The 21,256-nt window shown below is 42.2% G+C and overlaps 1 long non-coding RNA gene across 1 annotated transcript; it reads right to left on the reverse strand.

Moving 5' to 3' along the window:
- Positions 1 to 1,439: 1,439 nt before the first annotated feature.
- LOC130100743 (uncharacterized) lies at positions 1,440 to 21,144 on the reverse strand. Its single transcript, XR_008808920.1, has 3 exons — positions 21,017 to 21,144; positions 19,808 to 19,945; positions 1,440 to 1,562 (listed from the first exon to the last, which is right to left on the reverse strand). It is a non-coding gene; the product is annotated as an uncharacterized LOC130100743 (long non-coding RNA).
- Between the last annotated feature and the right edge of the window lie 112 nt (positions 21,145 to 21,256).

Raw genomic sequence — 21,256 nt, forward strand, 5'->3', positions numbered from 1 at the left:
GTTTGTTATAATTTTATGTATGTTTTGTTGACTATAATTCTTTGGGTATATTACTTTGTTTATGACCCATTTCTTAATATTTCTGAAATGACTTTATTTATTTTAATTGTGTTAAGTAAAGTTTGTTATTCCCTGTGTATGTGTAATGGACTAGTCCTTTGTGTATATAAGTTCCCCATGTGTGTCATTTGGGAGGTCATGTTTTTTTGTTTAGTTTGGTTTGCTTAGTTGGTTTGATTACTGTTAAGTTTGGTTCTGTTCAGTTGACCCTTTTTATGGGCCCAGACCTGACTTTATTTCATTCAGTTTTCTCTTAGTTTGGAAATCCTGCATTCTGTGCCCTTGACTGCTTGGTCCCCCTCACAGACTCATTTATTTGTTGCTGTACAGTAAGAACTGACTGTGTACATTTGCCTGCGTTTGGGTTTTACCGTCCTTGTTTAGATAAATGATGAGAAGTAAACCAATACAAATTTGCATAATGTCTAGAACATACTAAATGTTTCATCCTCTTTCAGTCTTTCATTATGTAACAGTGCTGAGAAAGTTTTACAGTGTCAGACAATTTGTTTAAAGCTGAGTTTTCACATAAGAGATTAATGGGTTCACCTATCCTGTTAAGTGGGAAACTGTGAAAGACTAACCATTGCATTTTTGATGACAGCAAAAGGTACATTTAGGTCCTGTTCTCCTGCAGGAGGAGCCATGGTAACGACTTGATGAAAGGCACCCTGGGGATGACCGAAGGAGATGGAGCTGCCGAAGCTGGAGACACTGGTCGGGATGACAGGCCGATGAGCCCACTCAACACCGATGGTACTGGAGACGGAGGTGGAGCCGCGGCGACAAGCGTCCGAGGTGAAACCAGTGAACCAGAGGACAGAGGCGAAGCCAGTGGGACCGAGGACGAAGGAAGAGCCGGGAGTAGGACTGAGTCAGACGGAGCCGAAGGCGCAGGTAGGTCGACGCCGGACCAAGATGGAGCCAGAGGGATGTAGGAGCCCAGTGAAGCAGAATGGCCGTTGGTTTCCGGTGGAGCAAAGGGAAGGAGGAGCCCGATGTGACGATAGACCAAGGTGGAGCGATGGGCACAGAGGGCTGAAAGATAAGAGCGGAGTTGGGGCCGAGGAACTATCTGTTTGAGGAAGTGGGAGAGGAAGGCTGGGCGGACATTCAGACGATACAAGGGTCACTGGAGATACAGGGACACTGGGTATTACCTCCCCAAACCAGTAAATTAAATCCTCCTGAAAAATGTCCTTCCATTCCTCTAAATAGCTTCCAAAGGCTATATCTAACTCACAAACAGCAGCAGGAGTGTAAACAGGGCTATCCTCCAAACCCTCAAACTCCACTATAAATCCCTCTGCGACGGATGGTGGTTCCAGCTCACGCACCTGACTCTCTAAGGGACGCAGGCTCTGGGGCGATGTCCTCTCCTGTCCTCTCTGTTGAATCAGTCTTGTCGATTGGGGCAGGCTGGTCTCCCTTGTCTGCGGTGGGCTCTAAAACCATTTCTGTTGGGTCGTTCGATGGTGGTGGATGGCTGGTCTCTGGCCGTGCTGGAGTCGGAATCGTTTTTTTTAGTTTTCAACGTGTTTTGATGCTAAACTGTGTTAGTTGTATTGCTCTTGTTAAGAGAGATTTGATTTGGTCTGAGAGAACACTTTTGGTTTCTTCTCAAATCCTTTGAATTTCTCAGTTATAGAGGATTAGCCTGTAAGGGCAACGTCTATATAGAAAAAAATTATGTTGTTATTTCAGTACTTGTGTATTGGTTTGGCAGATCCCATTTAAAATCATGATTGAGAATTACAACTGTACTGAAGGATTCTCAAACTTTCAGGCAGCTCGCCCATGGCGTTTTAAATAATTAAACATTTAATTTAAAGAGGTTAACTTATAAATGGCCTGCAGAAGCAGCTTCTATTGCTCTCTGCAGAGTAAAGTATAAATTAGATTGCCCATTTATTCCACTCAGTATCTGGAGGGATGGTAGGCCATCCATCCAATCAAAAGTTCATGTGTCTTTCGTTGAGATAAAGTAATGGACAATCTATATGGAGTTCCTGAGCACTTTCTGATGGTTCCTACGCAGTTATGTATGTGGCATGTTGTATACAGTATTTAAAATAGCATATTTTGTTTTTGATATAAGTATTTTGGTGCTTTACTGACGCACAAGTCAGTGGGCTTAAGACCGCAAAAATACATTAAAACCAAGGGGTCAACAGAGGCCTTCAAAACATGCCAAAATGCAGGACTAAAAAAACATTAGTGAAGCCATGCAGTAAATTAAATAATTTGTAGGAAATAATTGGCTCTTTTTTCCTGAGCATGGGTTTGTGTGTGGGGAGGAGTGTGTGCAGACTTTTGGGTTTACTAAATAATTTTGACTGTCTAAGGCAGGGGTCTCCAAACTCGGTTCTGGAGGGCTATTGTCCTGCAGAGTTCAACCCCATTTAAACACTCCTAAACCAGCTAATCAGTGACTTACTAGGCCCTAGAAATCAAAATATAATATATTTGCAACAGTCTGTTTGTCTGTCCGTCCAAGAAACATTTCTTATTATCAATGTTGAAAACAGGTGTGCTGCTTAATATCTTTGTGGAAACTTTGATGACATTTTTTTTTCATGATTCTTTGATTAACATAAAGTAAAAAAAAAACAGCATTTATTTGAATAATTTGTAACAATGTAAATGTATTTCACTTTTAACTGTAATTTAATGTATAGTGTTTTAACATGAGTCCATTATTGATAATTTACCATCAAGAAATTAAAAAAACGTCTCAGGTTACGTATGTAACCCTGGTTCCCTGAGAGGGAACGAGACGCTGCGTTTGAGACGCGGTGGGAACGCTCTGCGTGATTGCGTCATGAAGCACGTGTAAAATCAGTCCAATGGAAGCCCGATACGTCATAGGTGACGTCATAGACCAGGAAACTATAAAGCACCCTTGAAAACAGACTGCGACAGCTTCTGAAAAGTCTGAAGTAAGTCGATCAGGGTATGTCTCGTTCCCTCTCAGGGAACCAGGGTTACATACGTAACCTGAGACGTTCCCTTTCAAGGGAACTTCGAGCTGCGTTTGAGATGCGGTGGGAACCCCATACCCACTACGCCATAGTGACAAATGCCCGTTCTGTGTGAAGTCCTTGGCGCACACTAAGAAGCAAGCAACCTCGCCCCAGGAGTGGAGAGGTCAAGGTCATAAAACCTGACAAATGTATGCGGAGAGGACCATCCTGCCGCATTACAAATGTCAAGAAGGGAAACACCCGAAATTAAGGCCGTAGAGGCCGCCATACTCCTTGTAGAATGGGCCCGTACAGCCATAGGTGAAGGCTGACCGGCCGCTTCATAAGCCAATGATATAGCCTCGACTATCCATTTGCTCATAACCTGTTTCGATGCAGGGCACCCTCTTCTGAGTGACCCAAAACATCCAAATAATTGCTCTGACTTACGCCACAGGGCAGCTCTGTGAACGTAGGCATCCAATGCCCGAACTGGACATAACAGGTTCAGTTGTTCCTGATCTGGGGTATTAAAAGGTGGAGGATAAAAGGCCTGCAACACTATTGGGCCCCCAACATTAACTGGGACCTTAGGCATATAACCCGGTCTAGAGTATAGAAATGCTTTCACCATACCAGGTGCAAATTCCAGGCATGAAGGAGCAACCGACAGGGCATGCAAATCTCTAATTCTCTTGATAGATGAAATAGCAAGGAGAAACAAAGCTTTCAAAGTGAGGAATTTTTCTGAAACCTCTTCAATAGGCTCGAAGGGAGCCAGAGCCAGACCCTCAAGTACAATGGCTAAATCCCAAGCCGGTGCTCTAGAGTGCAGTGCAGGTCTCAACCTCAATGTACCACGGAGAAAACGAATAATCAGAGGATCTCTCCCAATAGAAGTACCCCCCAGAGGGGTATGATAGGCCGATATAGCCGCCACATAAACTTTTAAGGTGGAAGGAGATAATCCAGCAGAGAAACGGTCTTGCAGAAAATCGAGAACTGAACCAACAGGGCAGTTAACAGGATCTAACTGACGCTCACCAGACCAGGTGGAGAATAATTTCCATTTCAGCGCATACAGTCTTCTCGTGGAAGGGGCTCTGGAATGGAGAATGGTCTCAACGACCTCAGTCGAGAGACCGGATTCTATGAGCCTGGCCCCCTCAGAGGCCAGGCCCACAGTTTCCACAACTCCGGCCGAGGGTGAAAAATCGTGCCCTCTACCTGGGACAGCAGGTCCCTCCTGATTGGAATCTCCATGGGAGAGCCGTTCAGAAGAGACACCAAGTCCGAGAACCAAACTCGAGTCGGCCAGTAAGGGGCTATTAGTAGCAGACGGGCCCCTTCCCGGCGAACCCTCTCCAGAACCCCCGGGAGCAATGATATCGGGGGAAATGCATACAGGTGCAGCCTCGGCCACACCTGCACCATCGCATCCAGTCCGAGAGGAGCTGGGTGCGTGAGAGAGAACCACATGGGACAATGGGTTGTATCTGAGGATGCGAAAAGGTCTATCTGAGCACGACCAAATTTCTCCCACAGGAGCTCCACCACCTCGGGGTGAAGTCTCCACTCCCCGGGCCTCAGCCCCTGCCTTGACAGTATATCTGCTCCCACATTCTGACGCCCCGGAATGTAAACTGCTCTGAGAGATAGCAACTTCCCCTGGGCCCATAGGAGGATCTGATGGGCCTGCTTGCAAAGGTGACGTGACCTCAGACCCCCCTGATGGTTGATATATGAAACCACTGACGTGTTGTCCGTACGAACCAACACATGATGGCCTCTCAGGTCTGGCAGGAAATATTTGAGAGCTCGAAATACCGCCATCATCTCCAAACGATTTATGTGCCATGACAGTTGATGGTCCTGCCAAAGACCTTGCGCCGAGCGGCCACTCATGACCGCCCCCCATCCTGTGAGGGAAGCATCCGTCGAAAGCGTGACGCGTCGACAAGAAGCTCCCAGCACTGGGCCCTGGGCGAGGAACCAAGGTTTCTTCCACATGACCAAAGCACGAAGGCATAGCCGCGTGACCTTGATCTTGCGGAACGGATTTCCCCTCGGAGAAAACCCCTTGGTTCTGAGCCACCACTGCAGGGGTCTCATGTACAGCAGGCCAAAAGTAATCACGTTGGACGCTGCTGCCATGAGCCCCAACAGTCTCTGAAACTGTTTCACAGTGAGTGACTGGCCTAGTTTTACATTTTTTTACGGCTGTGAGAATCGCAGAGATCCGAGCAGGAGATAGACGTGCCTGCATTGTGGTCGAATCCCAAATTACACCTAAAAAAGTGGTCCTCTGAGTAGGGAGGAGAACACTCTTCTTGGTGTTGAGCCGCAACCCCAACTCCTTTATGTGAGACAGAACGACATCTCGATGCCGAACCGCCAACTGCTCTGACTGAGCTAAAATCAACCAATCGTCGATATAATTTAATACGCAAATGCCCTGGAGTCTCAAGGGAGCCAGAGCTGCATCCACGCATTTTGTAAAGGTGCGGGGTGATAAACCTAGGCCAAACGGCAGAACCCGATACTGGTAAGCTTCGCCCCCGAAAGCGAACCTCAGGAACTTCCTGTGATGAGGATGGATAGATACATGGAAGTAAGCGTCTTTCAGGTCTATTGTGACAAACCAGTCCTCGGACTGAATCTGTGAAACAATTTGCTTGAGTGTGAGCATCCTGAACTTGAGTTTCTGAACTCTGCTGTTTAACTGGCGCAGATCTAGAATAGGACGCAACCCTCCATCCTTTTTCGGAACAATGAAGTAACGGCTGTAAAACCCTGACTCTCTGTTGGGAGGAGGCACCCTCTCTATCGCTCCTTTTTGAAGAAGTGTCAGAACTTCCTGCTCCATAACCAGAGCCTGCTGTGAGTCCACCACTGTGGGAAGGACCCCTTGAAATCTGGGCGGACAAGAACCGAACTGAATTCTGTAACCCTTTTCTATTATGTGCAGGACCCATAAAGAAATATTTGGCAGAAGTTTCCACGCTGCCAGAAATTCTGATAAGGGAACCAGTCTCTCGAGACTGGCCTCTGGATTTGATTGAACAATCATTTCGGCGCCCTGAAGCAGCGAACCGGCAGGGAACAACCGAACTGACCGTTCTACAACCCTCCTCAGAGGATTGCACGGGGACGCTGACACCTCGGTGCCCTGAAACGGCGAACCGGCAGGGAACAACCGATGTGGCAACGCTGCGACTCTCCTCGGAGAATCGCCCCCCGGAGGGCGCCAAAGAGAAACGGTTCCTCGGAATCGTTCCTCCTTGGAGGGGACCACCCTCAGAAGCCTGGCACACTCGGCGTCAGGACTTCTTCTTAGTCCAGGCTCTCTTGGAGATGACAGTCCTCAGATCCTGTCTACCCCCAACAGGCCTGGACTGCGAACGCCACTCGGGAACCCCTGATTGTGGAGGAGCCCGAGCAGCGACGCTCTGTTTCTGCTGGAATCTGTGTGCGGAGCTCATAGACGGACGAGGCTGCTCAATCTTTATATTACGTGCAGCCTCGGGGACACTGGACCGGCGAGGAAGAAACCTCTGAAACGCAGCCGCTTGTTTTTTATTTTCTTGAAACCTATCGACAACACAATTTATAGCATCGCCGAACAGACTTGTAGGAGAAAGCGGTGCGTCCAGAAGAACAGATCTATCTTTATCTTTGATTTCAGAAAGATTCAACCATAAATGACGTTCCGTGGCCACCAGGGCTGCCATAGAACGGCCCACAGATTTAGCCGTCTCCTTGGTGGCCCGGAGAGATAGATCCGTTGTGCGACGTAATTCTCGAATAGTATCAGCACTAACTTCCTCACAATCATCCATGTCCCTCAGCAGGTCAGCCTGATAAGCTTGTAATATCGACATTGTATGTAAGCATGCTGCAGCCTGACCTGCTGCCGAATACGGGCATGACTGGGCATGCTCCACTCCCAAACAAGCAACACACATCTGATTAGTGTCCCCACCCGTAATGAAACGAGGGCAAGGGACAACACAACGTTTGTAATCTTGCTTGCTCGCCATAATGATATATATATATATATGTAATGATCGGACAGACAACAATAAATAGACAAGGACAGAGTCACAGAGAGCGCTTACTGAAGACAACAGAAGCTGTTGCGGTCGGTTTTCAAGGGTGCTTTATAGTTTCCTGGTCTATGACGTCACCTATGACGTATCGGGCTTCCATTGGACTGATTTTACACGTGCTTCATGACGCAATCACGCAGAGCGTTCCCACCGCGTCTCAAACGCAGCTCGAAGTTCCCTTGAAAGGGAACTACAATTTGTGTTCAAAGAGATGAAAATCTGTCCCTTTGTCTCAAGACAATTTAATGTAGGTCATCTCTGACCTAATCATCAAGAAAATGGCAATTACTAATCAACAACCACATCTATTTCTTTCCTGTAGCTCAAACAGTAGAGCGTTGGTGCTTGCAACGCCAAGGTCATGGGATTCCCAGGGAAAGCAAGAACTGATAAGAATGTAAATGTGTACCTTGAAATTGAATGTAAGTCGCTTTGGATAAAAGCGTCTGCCAAATGCATAAATGTAAGTGTAAATGTAAATATATATCAGCATGACCTCGTTACATGACCCATCTATGCTCTACATAAAGCGCCCTATAGTGAGATGTCATGTCATGACTGACTGCTCATTTGTCAGTGGTTTGGCTGATAAATAGATGATCTAGTTTTTCTCTATTCAATTCCGCTCTGATTGAGTTGTTTAAGGAAGATCTGGCAGGTGGTGGTGCTCTGGGCATTCAGCCTGTGCATCACTGACCTTTATTATTGTTCTCGCTTTCCCTTTTAACACACTACAGAAGATCTTTCACTATAGATTTTGTGACAATGCAGGGCCAAAGCTTAGTATTGTATATTGCTATGCCCCATGTATATTGTACTGGTTGATTTATTTGAATCATACGTAAACTTTATTTATTACATTTGTTGATTTTGATATTCATCAGGCGATTTTAACACTGTTAATATGACTTAATTGGCAAACTTCAATTTCATAGAAAAAAATGGTTTTGTATTGTGCTCCTACACTCATTCTGGCCTCTTGAACTTCCTTTCCTTTCTTTCATGCTACACAGATTTTTGTATCCTTTTTGTCAACATGATTCACCCACTGCATGAACCTCTGTCATTTCAGTTTTTAGAATGAGAAGTAAAGAAAGCAGAAGAATCCCTTTTTCCTACATTAATTATACAGAAATTGTTGTGAGCCGCTATTCATTCTCACCTTCCACCCTCTTAGCTATGGCCCTGGTGCCATCTTGTACATTCTTTCCACGAGTATCTATATTTTCTGTCTCTGTCTTTTTTCTGACGTTTAATCCAAATTCCAATGGCATATGTTCCAATGTATCTGCATGACAGATGCAAGGGCCAATGATAGATATTCTTCTGTCCTCCCTCTTCTCCACCCAGAGGTTGTGACAGATGTTCACCAAATTTATGGTTGTGCAGAGACCCAGTTATTCAATCCTCCATCTGGTCATTAGGAAAAATATATAGGTAAACTATTAATGGTTTTGCCAGATGCAAAAAAAAAAAACAGTTCTCTTACGAGAGGTTCTCTCGTATTGCGTAAGTTTAGCTTACGCTACGGGAAAGATTCATCTTCTCGAGATATTGAAGCCAAAAAATTATCCTTAATTTTGTATTCATTGTCAACGCAGTGCAGCAGCTAGCAGACCTAGAGCAGGCCATCTCGCGTGCTTATTGGCTGCCCTGCATGCATCTGCTGCAGCCTACCAGTGAGCCCCGCGTGACGTCACACCCAATGAAGGGCGCTCGCGCCTTCATAGCGTCATAGCCCGCCAGAATGGGCGTGGCTTAGCGTATATAAGAAGGGGCTCGTAGGCTGAATTCCCTGATTTTTCGACTCTATATGCTTTTCCCCCGGTCTCTCTGTTACCACAGGTAATCAAGAGAATCAGGGAAACGCGCCACTCGGTGCTCCTCATAGCCCCGCGTTGGGAGAATCAGATTTGGTTCCCGGAGCTGGCACGGCTGTCACATACAGCTCCGTGGCCGATTCCGGTGAGGGCAGATCTCCTCTCTCAGGCTCGCGGCACGATCTGGCATCCCCATCCAGAGCGCTGGTCTCTGCACGCATGGTTGATCAACGGGTACTCGTTGCCCTGCCAGAAGGAGTAATGAACACGATCACGCAGTCTAGAGCCCCTTCTACAAGAAGGCTCTACGCGTCTAAATGGTCGGTGTTCTCGGAATGGTGCACCGACAGAGGTCTGGACCCGCGGACATGCGGGGTGGCGCAGCTGCTCTCCTTCCTACAAGAGCTGTTGGATAAGGGGAGGTCCCCATCCACGCTCAAAGTGTATGTGGCGGCCGTGGCAGCGTTCGCAGAATCGACGCACGGCCAGTCATTGGGAAGACATGAGTTGGTCATCCGCTTCCTAAGAGGAGCTAGGAGGATGAACCCGCCGCGCCCCCCGTCGGTTCCCATGTGGGATCTTTCACTGGTCCTGGAGGCCCTGAAAGCTTTTCCCTTCGAACCACTGGATTCTGTGGAGTTGAAATATCTATCACTAAAAACCGTCTTTCTGACTGCACTGTCGTCAGTAAAGCGTGTGGGGGACCTACATGCGCTGTCTGTCAGCGCGTCGTGTCTTGAGTTCGGGCCGAATGACTCTAAAGTCATCCTCAGACCTAGACATGGTTATGTTCCGAAAGTGATGGGCACTCCGTTCAGAGCGCAAGTCATCTCGTTGTCAGCGCTCCCAGCATCTGACAGCGAAAGTGATGTGAACCTCCTCTGCCCTGTCAGAGCGCTGAGGTTTTACATTACGCGCTCCGCCTCATTCAGGCGTTCGGAACAGCTGTTTGTTTCGTTCGGTGGGCGCACCAAAGGTCTCGCCTCCTCGAAACAGAGCCTGTCCAGATGGATAGTGGACGCTATAGCAGCCGCTTACGCGTCAAAAGGTCTGCAATGCCCTCTGGGCATCAGGGCTCATTCCACGAGAGGCGTGGCCTCTTCGTGGGCATGGTCCAGTGGAATTTCTATCCATGACATATGTGTGGCGGCGGGCTGGAGCTCCCCGTCTACCTTTGTCAGGTTTTATAACCTGGAAGTTCCTGCCTTGCAGGCTAAACTGTTGTCGGTTTAGAGGAGAGGTGTATTCTGCCCAGACCTCCTGCTCAGATCACTCTCACATGACCCAGCTCTCCTGGTTGAGCTGCACTAAGTGGGGTATGAGCCATGTGCCTATACAGACCGGCGCGCTGCTCTGTATTCCCTATGTGTGCTTATGTACAAGTGATGGCCCGCGTAGCTGGCCACCTTATTCTCCACCTCATAGGGGTTCCCTGAAAGTTCGGGGCCTCATGGTGGATGCTTGGCGCGCACGGCGTTGACAAAGTGTTCCCGTAGCGTAAGCTAAACTTACGCAATACAAGAGAACCTCTCGTAAGAGAACGATACTCGGTTACTAACGTAACCTCGGTTCTCTCTAGAGAGGGAACGAGTATTGCGTAACCGGCCGTGCTCGCGCCACGAGCGACTTCGCTTCAGTTGTCGAAAAACCAGGGAATTCAGCCTACGAGCCCCTTCTTATATACGCTAAGCCACGCCCATTCTGGCGGGCTATGACGCTATGAAGGCGCGAGCGCCCTTCATTGGGTGTGACGTCACGCGGGGCTCACTGGTAGGCTGCAGCAGATGCATGCAGGGCAGCCAATAAGCACGCGAGATGGCCTGCTCTAGGTCTGCTAGCTGCTGCACTGCGTTGACAATGAATACAAAATTAAGGATAATTTTTTGGCTTCAATATCTCGAGAAGATGAATCTTTCCCGTAGCGTAAGCTAAACTTACGCAATACTCGTTCCCTCTCTAGAGAGAACCGAGGTTACGTTAGTAACCGAGTATCGTTTTAATTCCACTCTCAATTTTGATCCATTTTTCTTTAACCCCAAATATCGAAGCTGGAGTCTTTAATCTTTTTAAGAGTGAGATCTAAAAGAGTGTGATGTTTTAACGTGAGGTGAATGTTGAACAACAATAATCTGGGGCCGTCAGCGATCTTTGAACCTAAAGGGGTTAAAATCTGGTTCTTCTACAGACTCACCTTGTGAGCAAATTGCTTTTAAAATTAATTTAGTCTACTGCTTTAAAAGATAATGAAGTCAGATCAAATGGTGACAGTCACTCTTATTTTTCATTGACCCTAATTCACTTAAAAAAAACAATTATCATTTGTTACACCACTATGTTTTTCAGACTGTGAGAATCAGACTCTTGGCACGGTAAGGAGTATGAAATGAGTAGCTATACTCTTCACAACAGCACCAACAGTGTGATTAGCTTGATAAGCTCTACATGTGTCCAGTCCTCTTAAACAAATACATATTACTCTAGAGCTGTTCAGTGTCCACTGATTTCTGAATGAAATGCATTCAAGCGTGGATGATATATGAGATCTCTTCGCTGTTCTCTAGAATAATATGAGGTCAACGTCTCCTTGTTCTGACCAGAAGTAACTGATCAAAGACAGCCCTCCTTTATTCATTGCTGACAGCTGCTATGAGAACCATTACAAGGAATCCTGACTGTTTCATCATTTTACTGCAGCTCGCATCTTTGACTTAATAAAGAAAGAATTGAGTGACAACTTTAAAACTTGTAGTTCTTCAACAGATGATGTATCTGGGTCCCATCTTGTCTTTGATCCAGGGGCGGAGTGGCAATCGGGAGAGTCGGGAGTTTCCCCGGTGGGCCGGTAGTGTTTCGAGGCCTGCGAGGGCCGGTCTGATAATAGCTATACCATGTTAAGTGTTATAGCCATGCACACTTGAGGCCCAAGCAAGGGAAAAAAACCCTGTTTTTTTACATTTTCGATAACGGAGCGTATTTGCACTAAGTGCCTGTCTTTTTATCAAAAAGACGCCTGTCTTTTTAGCTACACGCCTTTTTAGTGGTGTGGGTGGTAGGGTGTGTAGTGCATGAAAGCAGCTTTTGACGCGCTCGACCCGAGTTCGAATCCGCCTTTTGCCGAACTCTCTCTTCCCTCTTTTCCCAACACATATGAGATGTAAACTGTACCGCCTATACCATAAAGGTCTCTAGCGTAATATTTTGACAACGAACTAAATCGAAACCATGATATGGCTTTGTGCCTTTATAAAACAGCACAAGACTTTAAGTAGCTGGATCATTATACGAAAACGTGCCATTTTGTGTCCCTCAGAAAAAAAAGCTCTGTAAATCTTAATAAACCATAAAACAAGTAAAATATTTTATAATTTAGTTTCCATATTATGTCTCATAATATAAGAATAAATTAATTTCTGCTTCTTTTGTTTTTATAGGATTTTAATCACATTTTTGTGCAAAGCATCTTGCAGAAATGTTGAAAATGGCCTGTCCCTCAGTATGATTTTTCTACTTCTACTTGCTATCAAGGCCAAAAAAGTCAAACTATTATAAAAAAACACATACTTATATAAAGCCTTAAGTGTCAGTTCATTAGTTATGAATGGATTTTATTCTTAACATGTGTCAAATTTAGAAAAAAAAAACACAATTTAGTCGGGTACCTAGGTTCGCGTCAACCCTGTTACTTTTTATGAAAACACCTCTTTAAAGATAATGGACTATTCCAAAAGTTGCATCAGTTCCAGGAAATGACATCATCTGCCTTTCATGAAGTTGATTGTAGAAGACAAGTAAGTGTTCTCTTCTTTTAATGATTTTTTTTTAGTTTATGTAATGTCTGAAAGATGGGGACACGCTCATTGTGTCAGCCCTGTTACCAGAAAAGCATACGTTAAAACGTTATTTGTACATATTTAAAAATGTACATATATAACAACATTTAAGCCTCTCATTAAGGCACATAATGTAGTGTTATTACCTATACCTCATGGCTAGTAATGGCCGCCAATAACATTTTTCGTCAACCCTGTTACCGTCAACCCTGTTACCATTCCAGGGTAACAGGGTTGACGAAAGTATATGCTTTGTGTGTCTTACCCATGTTGTATACCCAAGACGGGTTAAATCAAGGGCAACTGGACTTGGTACTTCCATATTTGAAGATATTTTGCCTCTCATCCAAGGGGTTTCTTCAGTTCTAAATGACTGATGGGGAGTGCCAGGTTTTTGAACCTCTGTGGAGTTGTCACTCCTGAGCCAACCCTTCTTGGATAACTATGACCTGGATGACTGAGAATTTTCACAGACGTACTTTTCTTACTAATAGTATTTACATAATATACATGTTTTTACAGGTTTCATCCCTAAAAATCATGTTTTTTATTTATTCTACTGATAGGTAGGCTAAAATGTGTTGAGGTTACTGATCTATACTGATACACACAAGTGCATTGGGTTTTATAAATGTGCTTTATAAAGCAAAAGTCATTATTATTTTTATTATGAGAAGTCAATAAATGAACAAGGTTGCTGTTAAAGTGTTTTATGTATTTGATTTGATTTTGTTAGGATGCCTCTTTCTGCAGCTGAGAAACCAACGCTATCTGACGACCAATTCGTATGAATTTGTACGAGTGATTAAAAGGTGGCTAATTCGTAAGAATTCATACGACCTCACGTGATGGGTAGGTTCAGGGGCGGGGTCAGGGGTAGGTCATTCGTACGAATTTGGCAACTCGTAAAATATGTACGATTTAGCAAAAATCTTACTAATTCATACGAGTGAGGTCGTACGCATTGTTACGAATTAGCCACCTCGTAAAATTCGTACGAATTGCCGTAAGATTGGGTTGGAGAAACAGCGCAGATACAGACAACGTAGAGATGCTGATCCTGAAAGACAAAAGGCATATTTAGGAAAAGAGAGGGCAAAATGGAGAAAGGACAGAGACACAGGGAAAAAACGGCCCGAATAGATATTTCTGGCCAGCCCGTGAGGACTGCATCTGGTGATGAAATTTTAAGAATGATTCCTGCTCCTCTTAATGTGAAAGCACGGCACGTAGAAATATGGAAAGACATCTGGTCAACTTGTTGGGTAGGCAGACAGGAATGTTAAATTATGTGATTATTAGTGGCTTTTGTTTATTCTGTTAAGGCCAAACATCTTCAACAGTTAGCTTTTCCTTTACCGAGTCCTTTTTCTCCGGTCCTAAGCACCAGTACTTAAAACGTTGTTGTGGACGTAGTTGAGGACTAACGACTGTCTGCTGGGCGGGAATGGTTAAAGGGATAGTTCACCCCAAAATGAAAATTCTGTCAGTAATTACTCACCCTCATGTTGTTCAACCCCGTAAGACTCTGTGGGCCTTGAGTCAGTTCACGTAGTGGAACTGCGCAGCGCTTCTGGTTGAACGTCACACGCATCACACACATGACCAGCGTTGGCCAATAGTGAGCCTGCGTGTGACGTACAGCAGCACAGAAGCGCTGCGCTGTTACACTACGTGAACTCACTCGAGGCCCACAGAGAAGGAAATTAATAGTTAAATAAATTCGTTATTTTTGTTTGTTTTTTTACGCACAAAAAGTATTCTCATTGCTTGATAAACTTAAGATTGAGCAACTGCAGTCACTTGGACTATTTTAACGATGTCTTTCATAACTTTTCTGGGCCGGCAAGTTTCGATCCCTTAGAAGCCTAGGAGTGATCCAGCTCTCAGATTTAATCAAAATATATTAATTTGTGTTCCGAAGATGAACAAAAGTCTTACGGGTCTGGAACAACATGAGGGTGAGTAATTACTGACAGAATCTACATTTTGGGGTGAACTATCCTTTTAACAAAATAAATCGCTGCATCACCACTCACCCTCAGGATAGAAGCAGGAAATGGCCCCTATGAAATGTGTCTAATCTTTAAACCCAATTTCTCTAGACATAAGATTTTTAACCTGTTTACTTCCTCTATTTTACAACACACTCACCAAATGCCTACATAATCATTATATGATCTGCATTTTGTTTTTTTTATACTTTTTTATAGTGGCCTTTAGTAAGTGATCGTTAGTGGTTTTTGCTTATTCTGTTAAGGCCAAACATGTTCAATTGATCATTTAATTGCAATGTAATTTTAATGTTTTAATAAAACAATTGGTTTACATTTACATTCGCAGAATCATCATAATTTTGCATAATTTTTATGCTAAAATATCTCAATAGATCTGTCTCCAAAATATGCTGATTAGTCATGTTGAATTAAAGGTTTATGAATGTCCAATTAAGACTCCATTACACCCATAACTGTAACTAAAACAAGCAGTAGAACCAATATGGTAACTCTTGTCAACCCTGTTAGTGATGTGTCAACCCTATTACTTGTATAATATTCTAATATCATTTAAAAAATGAAAATAAAAATGTAATCAACTAATTGTATATGTTTAGTAAGAGAGGCTAATAATCCACTCAAAGTTGAATTGAGGTGTTTTATTTTTGTTTCCATACATTTTTCTTAAAACAGAAGATGCTGGGAGAGTGTCATTTTCAAACGAACGTATTCATCCACTAAAAAAAATAAAACTTTCAATATTCTCAATTCACAAAAACTCTTAATGTAACAAGGGGGGGTTTACCTTTCATGGTATATCAGATTTGTTCTATTTATGTATTTAAAACCTTTTCAAAAAGTAATTATTATGTCGGTAACAGGGTTGACCAAACACACACATTTACGTTGGTTATATGAAAAAAGTAAAAAAAAATAAGATAGCCTGAGATGGCACGGCATATTTTCCTGAGAGGTAAGGATCTACTTCATCCAAAAAGGGGCTTAAAGATTTTCAAAACAGTACTTTGAAAATCAAACATTAAAAGTGGGAAATGGCACGTTTTCGGATAATGACCCAGCTATAGGCATTCTGTTTGTGCTGCGTGATTGAAAGAAAAGTGCGCTCTTTGCTCACGCGATCAGCATGGTGATCTGGTGTTTTCTCCTAAATAAAAGGTCAAGGGTTTATTTCTTGCAAGTGAAGAAATTAGGACAAAAGTATTTTAATTTTCCTATACTATAGTGTAATGTAGGCTAAAATATACTTTGGAAATATTCATTTTCATTTAGTACATTTATAGGCTATATGGATTTTACGTCATAGGAATAATTATATAAATCATTATTACATTATTATAATAATTGTTTGGCATCCTAAAACATTGATAATGTAATGTAGACTGAGACTCTCATAACTAAAAAGATGCTTTAAAGTCCAGGTACAAATCAATGCTTTTTCTTTGTTCAATGAGCAGTTCATGGGTTGAAGCTCTTAATTTTGATCTCTCAAAGAGCACCAGATTGATGCATTTAACCTTAAAATGTACAAAATTTTCTTGCGGGGGAGCATGCCCCCGAACTCCCCTAGAGGCACAGAGGTCCACACAACATAGTTTTACAAAACCCTATGTGAAAGAATGCTTTAATCCAGCATAGTACAACAAAGTTCCTTTTAAGTCATTAAAACTGTAAATGCCATATTAAAATGTCCTTGGACATAATATACATTTGGCCTGCCTAAGAGGGGACCTACAAGACATTGTGCCCAGGGGCCTCTGAACTCTTAAGCCGGCGACGAGGGCAGGTGGTCTACGAAATTCCCCGGTAGTTTTTTTGGTCCCACTCCGCCCCTGCTTTGATCTATTAGGTTTTTCAAGAAACCACTCAGTTGTGACCGATTACACTTGTTCGACAAGGGTTTGGATTAATTCATTGAGATGTTTCTTAGGCTACGTCTACATTAATCCAGATACATTTGAAAACGCCGTTTTCGTTTAAAAACGCTCTCCGTCCACACAAGCGTTTTCAGGCGTTTTCCGACGTTTCAGTGTGGATGAGAAACTTTTAAATGCACCTTACTGCGCATGCGTGAAACCTCACTGAGATGATACAGATGGAAAAATAAATAATAAAGTTATCGGTCAATTCTTCTAACAGGATATTTTTATTTAGCAAAATATCTCACCATTTACTGATGCGTCCAGGTCGCACTCAGTCACCATATGTTTGGTCTAAAACGCAACTGCTCTCCTGTATTGCCGCAGGACAGCAAATGTGAGTACATTTTCTGTCATCTTCGCAGGCAGGGCCGGTTCTAGACATTTGGAGGCCCTAGGCAATATTCATGTTGGAGGCCCCCCACCCCCAATAAAAAACTCTTGAAACAAATATGATTCCTAACCTTTTAATTTATACAACATTTAATTTTAAATGTTTTTACTTACACAGTACATAAGTTTGGACACATTACTATTTTTAATGTTTTTGAAAGAAGTCTCTTATGCTAATCAAGCCTGGATTTATTTGATCAAAAATACAGATAAATAATAGTGAAATATTATTAAATAGTTTTGCTATTTTACTACTTTAAAATATATTTATGTGATGCAAAGCTGAATTTAGTGTAATGTGATTCTTCAGAAAACTTTATAATATTCTGATTTATTATCAAATGTTAGAAATGGTGCTTAATATTTATTTTATAACCTGTGATACTTTTTTTCAGGATTTTTTTTTTTATTATTTAAAAGTTGTTTGAAAAAAGTCTTCACTATCACTTTTTATATATTTAACACATCCTTGCTGAATATTCCTGTTTTTCTTTTTCTTTTTTGTATTTTTGATCAAATAAATGCAGGCTTGTAGAGCATAATAAAAACATTCTTTCAAAAACATTAAAAATAGTAATTGGTCCAGACTTTTTACCAGTAGCCTACTGTATGTACATATTAATCAAACTTCATCTAAGGTAATCTCTTTTTTGTTTAATGAAGATTTTATTGTTATTGTTATTTTGCTGTTTTATTCAATTTACTCACAGTTCCAGAATACCACTTCAGTGATATATGCTTTTATCATTTTTTTTCATAGCTGGTATGGGCAGGATTTTCCCCTCCCATTTAATAGATATTGACTGCAGAATGCAGATATTGTCATATTATTAATAAGTAGGCCTAATATGATATTATGCATTGCATTGCTAGCTTAAATATGCTATACACAAATGAAGTGGAAGAGAAAGACACGATCGCTACTGATTAGAAAAAAATTTCTAAACTGATATTATTGGGTAAGTAGGCTGATGCAGGGTATAATCTAATCATCAGCAGAGTTTAGAAGATAGACCCAAGATCCTTTATTTGAAACATTTAAAAATGTTGTAGTGTGTTGGCTTTTTAACTTTGAATACAAACGTCTTGTCTTTTACTTTTGTAGCGTTTTTAGTCAGCTCCCGACGCGATGTTATTCATTGTAGGCCTACGCGCAAATTCAAAGCGTCGCGTCTGGGCACGTTATTGACGCTCGCGCTCTTTTAAACTCGTAATAAAGCGGTGAATGGTTTTTCCAGAAATGACGCTGATCTACAGTACAAGTTTATATTTAGTAGAATACATTGCAATCACTCCAAAATAGATAACGACAACGCACACACCTGCATTAGAGCTGTGCTTCTTTGCGTGCCTATTTAGGCTTTTGCTTCGCAGCACCTGATGGGCTGGCGTTAATGTGACGTAATGTAACAGTCTATGGTTAAGATAAACATCGTCACTATTTTTAGTTAATTAATAAATATTGAAATAAATTGTAGATAGGACATTTGTAAAAAAAAAAAAAAAAAAATGTATCCCTCTGTCTGGGCCCCATCCCGCCAGTCGGGCCCTAGGCACGTGTTAATCCGGCTCTGGCTGTGATATATAGAGTGAGTAAAGTAACATTTTAGCAACGGTGTAAAAGTGAATAGCACATAACAGGCACAATACAACATGAATATCTATTGGTATGGATAACATGACTAAACTTACGTCATGGTTTTCAAATACCTCCGGCTTCACAGTCCACGAAAACGACGAAAACGACGAAAACGTCTCTGTGTGGACAGAAGGCCAAAACGGAGAGAAAAATATACGTTTTCAAACGAAAACGTATTAGTGTGGACATGGCCTTAGATCTAGGCTATCATGTTTTAATGGATTAGCCATTGCCCCTCCATCCTGTTATAAAAGACAGTGATTTGAAGATGGGCTGTCAGTTATAGTGAGGCAATGTTATTATAGAACCCCAAGGAACAGCATGGAAACATATTGTTATTGTAACCCTTCACTCAATTTGGTACAGACACAAAGTCTGAGAGTATGGACCAGTTCAATCAGAAGACTGCAGAGAATAAGGATGTCACAACAATAATGAGCCACTCACACAAGGTATAAGGTTGAACTGAATGTATGTAACTGAACATTGGTTTGTGATAAAACACAATTGTGAGCAAATATAAGTGGTACTAACAATAATTATAATTGTATTTTCTGTTTTTATTGTGTTTCTGGGAGATTTTCCCAATATATATAAAAAAAACAACAACAAAAAAAAAACCTTTTTTAATGCTAAACTGTAGGCCTACTCTAATCTCTGCCTGTCTGTATAGGCTAAGCTATGTGTGAAACCTCACAGTAATATAAGTTCTAGATGTCCTGTTCATTATTATTATCAATGTTCCTTCTGACAATTATGCTATATTCTCATTTTCTTATCTTAAAATACCTCTGTAACAAAGTTCAAAGGAAGAAGGACAAAGAAGTCAGGGGTGGCGAGTAAAACAAGTTTTAGCCTATATTATTCATCAAAATTAATAAATGAACAAAATAAATCCTGTCAGGCTCTCTGCCTCCACAGTCACAAAAACAGCACACAATCAATCACATCAGGGTAATCAGTCTCTCTCTCTCCCTGTCCCAGGTCTGCGGGGCGCTTATATCTCGTTTCCCCGCCAATCATTGGAATTAAAGACAGGTTAGTTATTATTCACTTGACCTCCTTATCACCGCTCATCTCCGCACTCGTTCCCCCGCTGCAGACCTTCCTTTACCACGCCCCCCTCGCCACAACCTCCACCTTCTATTTCAAGTTCAATATAAAGTTGGACTGCCTCTGAGCTGGGACAGATGGGTTCTGTAGATTAAAGCAGCAAACATTGGCAGGTTGATTGATGGAGGCTCTAATTGTGTTATTTTTTAATTTTCACTCACTGTTTTAACTCGATGGGAAGCATAAAGTCACGTACATAATTCAATACAAATAACATTTTTATATTAAAAGATATTGTGTTTTGACAAGATGTCTCCTTGACAGTATTGAAGCTAGAGTTCATATAGACAAAAAAGTATCATATTGCATTCTTTAACTGCATGTCAATGCACTGCCAAAGTGCTAGTACCAAAGTGCTAGTGCTAGCATGGTGTCTGTATTTGCTCACTATATAGCATACTGAGCATGTTGTGTTTTCATTGAGTTTGTTGTGAATGTGACAGAGAACAGTACCGGCTCTACTCCACTGTAATTGGTTAACCTACCGCCTACCACCATTAATTTAAGGAGGTTTAAGAAAATGAAATGTTATTTTAAAATATGCACATTCACTCTTAATCATATGGATAATATGTCGAAAATGGTTTCGTTTTTATTTCCTGTCTTGTTGCATTAAGTTATCACATAAATGATAGTTCATATTTTCAATTCAAAACAATTAAATTTGACCAAAAAATAAGTGGTAGGCATCACTGGATATTACTCTCAGTCATTGACCATTTGTATTGTAAAAGTATCCTAAATGTTTAGCTACCTCATGTTCTTTTACCATTAAAACGGAAGTGTGCTTGGCTTCTGTGAACAGTAAAGCCTGCTTTCTTTTATTTGATTGGCCATCTCAATAATTTTGACATTGACAAGAATTTGATCAAATCTAATTATTAGGTGAGACTTGGGGTGGTTTCAGCCCTGGTTCAAACTGTGAGTCAAGGTCTTATTTTTGTTTTTCCTTAAAACGCATTTATCTACTGCAGTATAATCGGCCTTGAACTGGTGAGGTGTACATTATATAGCGTCATAACCTGGCTTTGTTCCCCAGGCCTTTTGTAGTGCTGAAAAATTGGCTGTAAAAGGATTCATGTCTGGGTCGGACACATTGAGATTGAGTGCTGACTGTGTCAGATGTTAAGTAGACTGGGTTGCCAAAAGTACTACCTAGATAGCCTCAGGTACAGTATTGATTTTAAAACAGCCACAGTGAAGAAGCCAAGCTTTCAAACTTTCCATAAGGCCTGTTATTCAGTTGCCCTCAGGGGTTTGGATGTAATCAGGGAGACATTGACAAAAAAATAAGGAGGTATTAATGTGTATTTGTGAATATGTGTCTTTAAAGATCAGTCCATAGAGCTCCCAGTGGGACTGTCATCATATAGAGCATTCACCTAGACTCAGTAA

Source organism: Rhinichthys klamathensis, unplaced genomic scaffold (assembly GCF_029890125.1).
Source record: "Rhinichthys klamathensis goyatoka isolate OS25496 unplaced genomic scaffold, OSU_Roscu_1.1 h1tg000247l_1, whole genome shotgun sequence".
NCBI classification, from domain to species: Eukaryota; Metazoa; Chordata; class Actinopteri; order Cypriniformes; family Leuciscidae; genus Rhinichthys; species Rhinichthys klamathensis.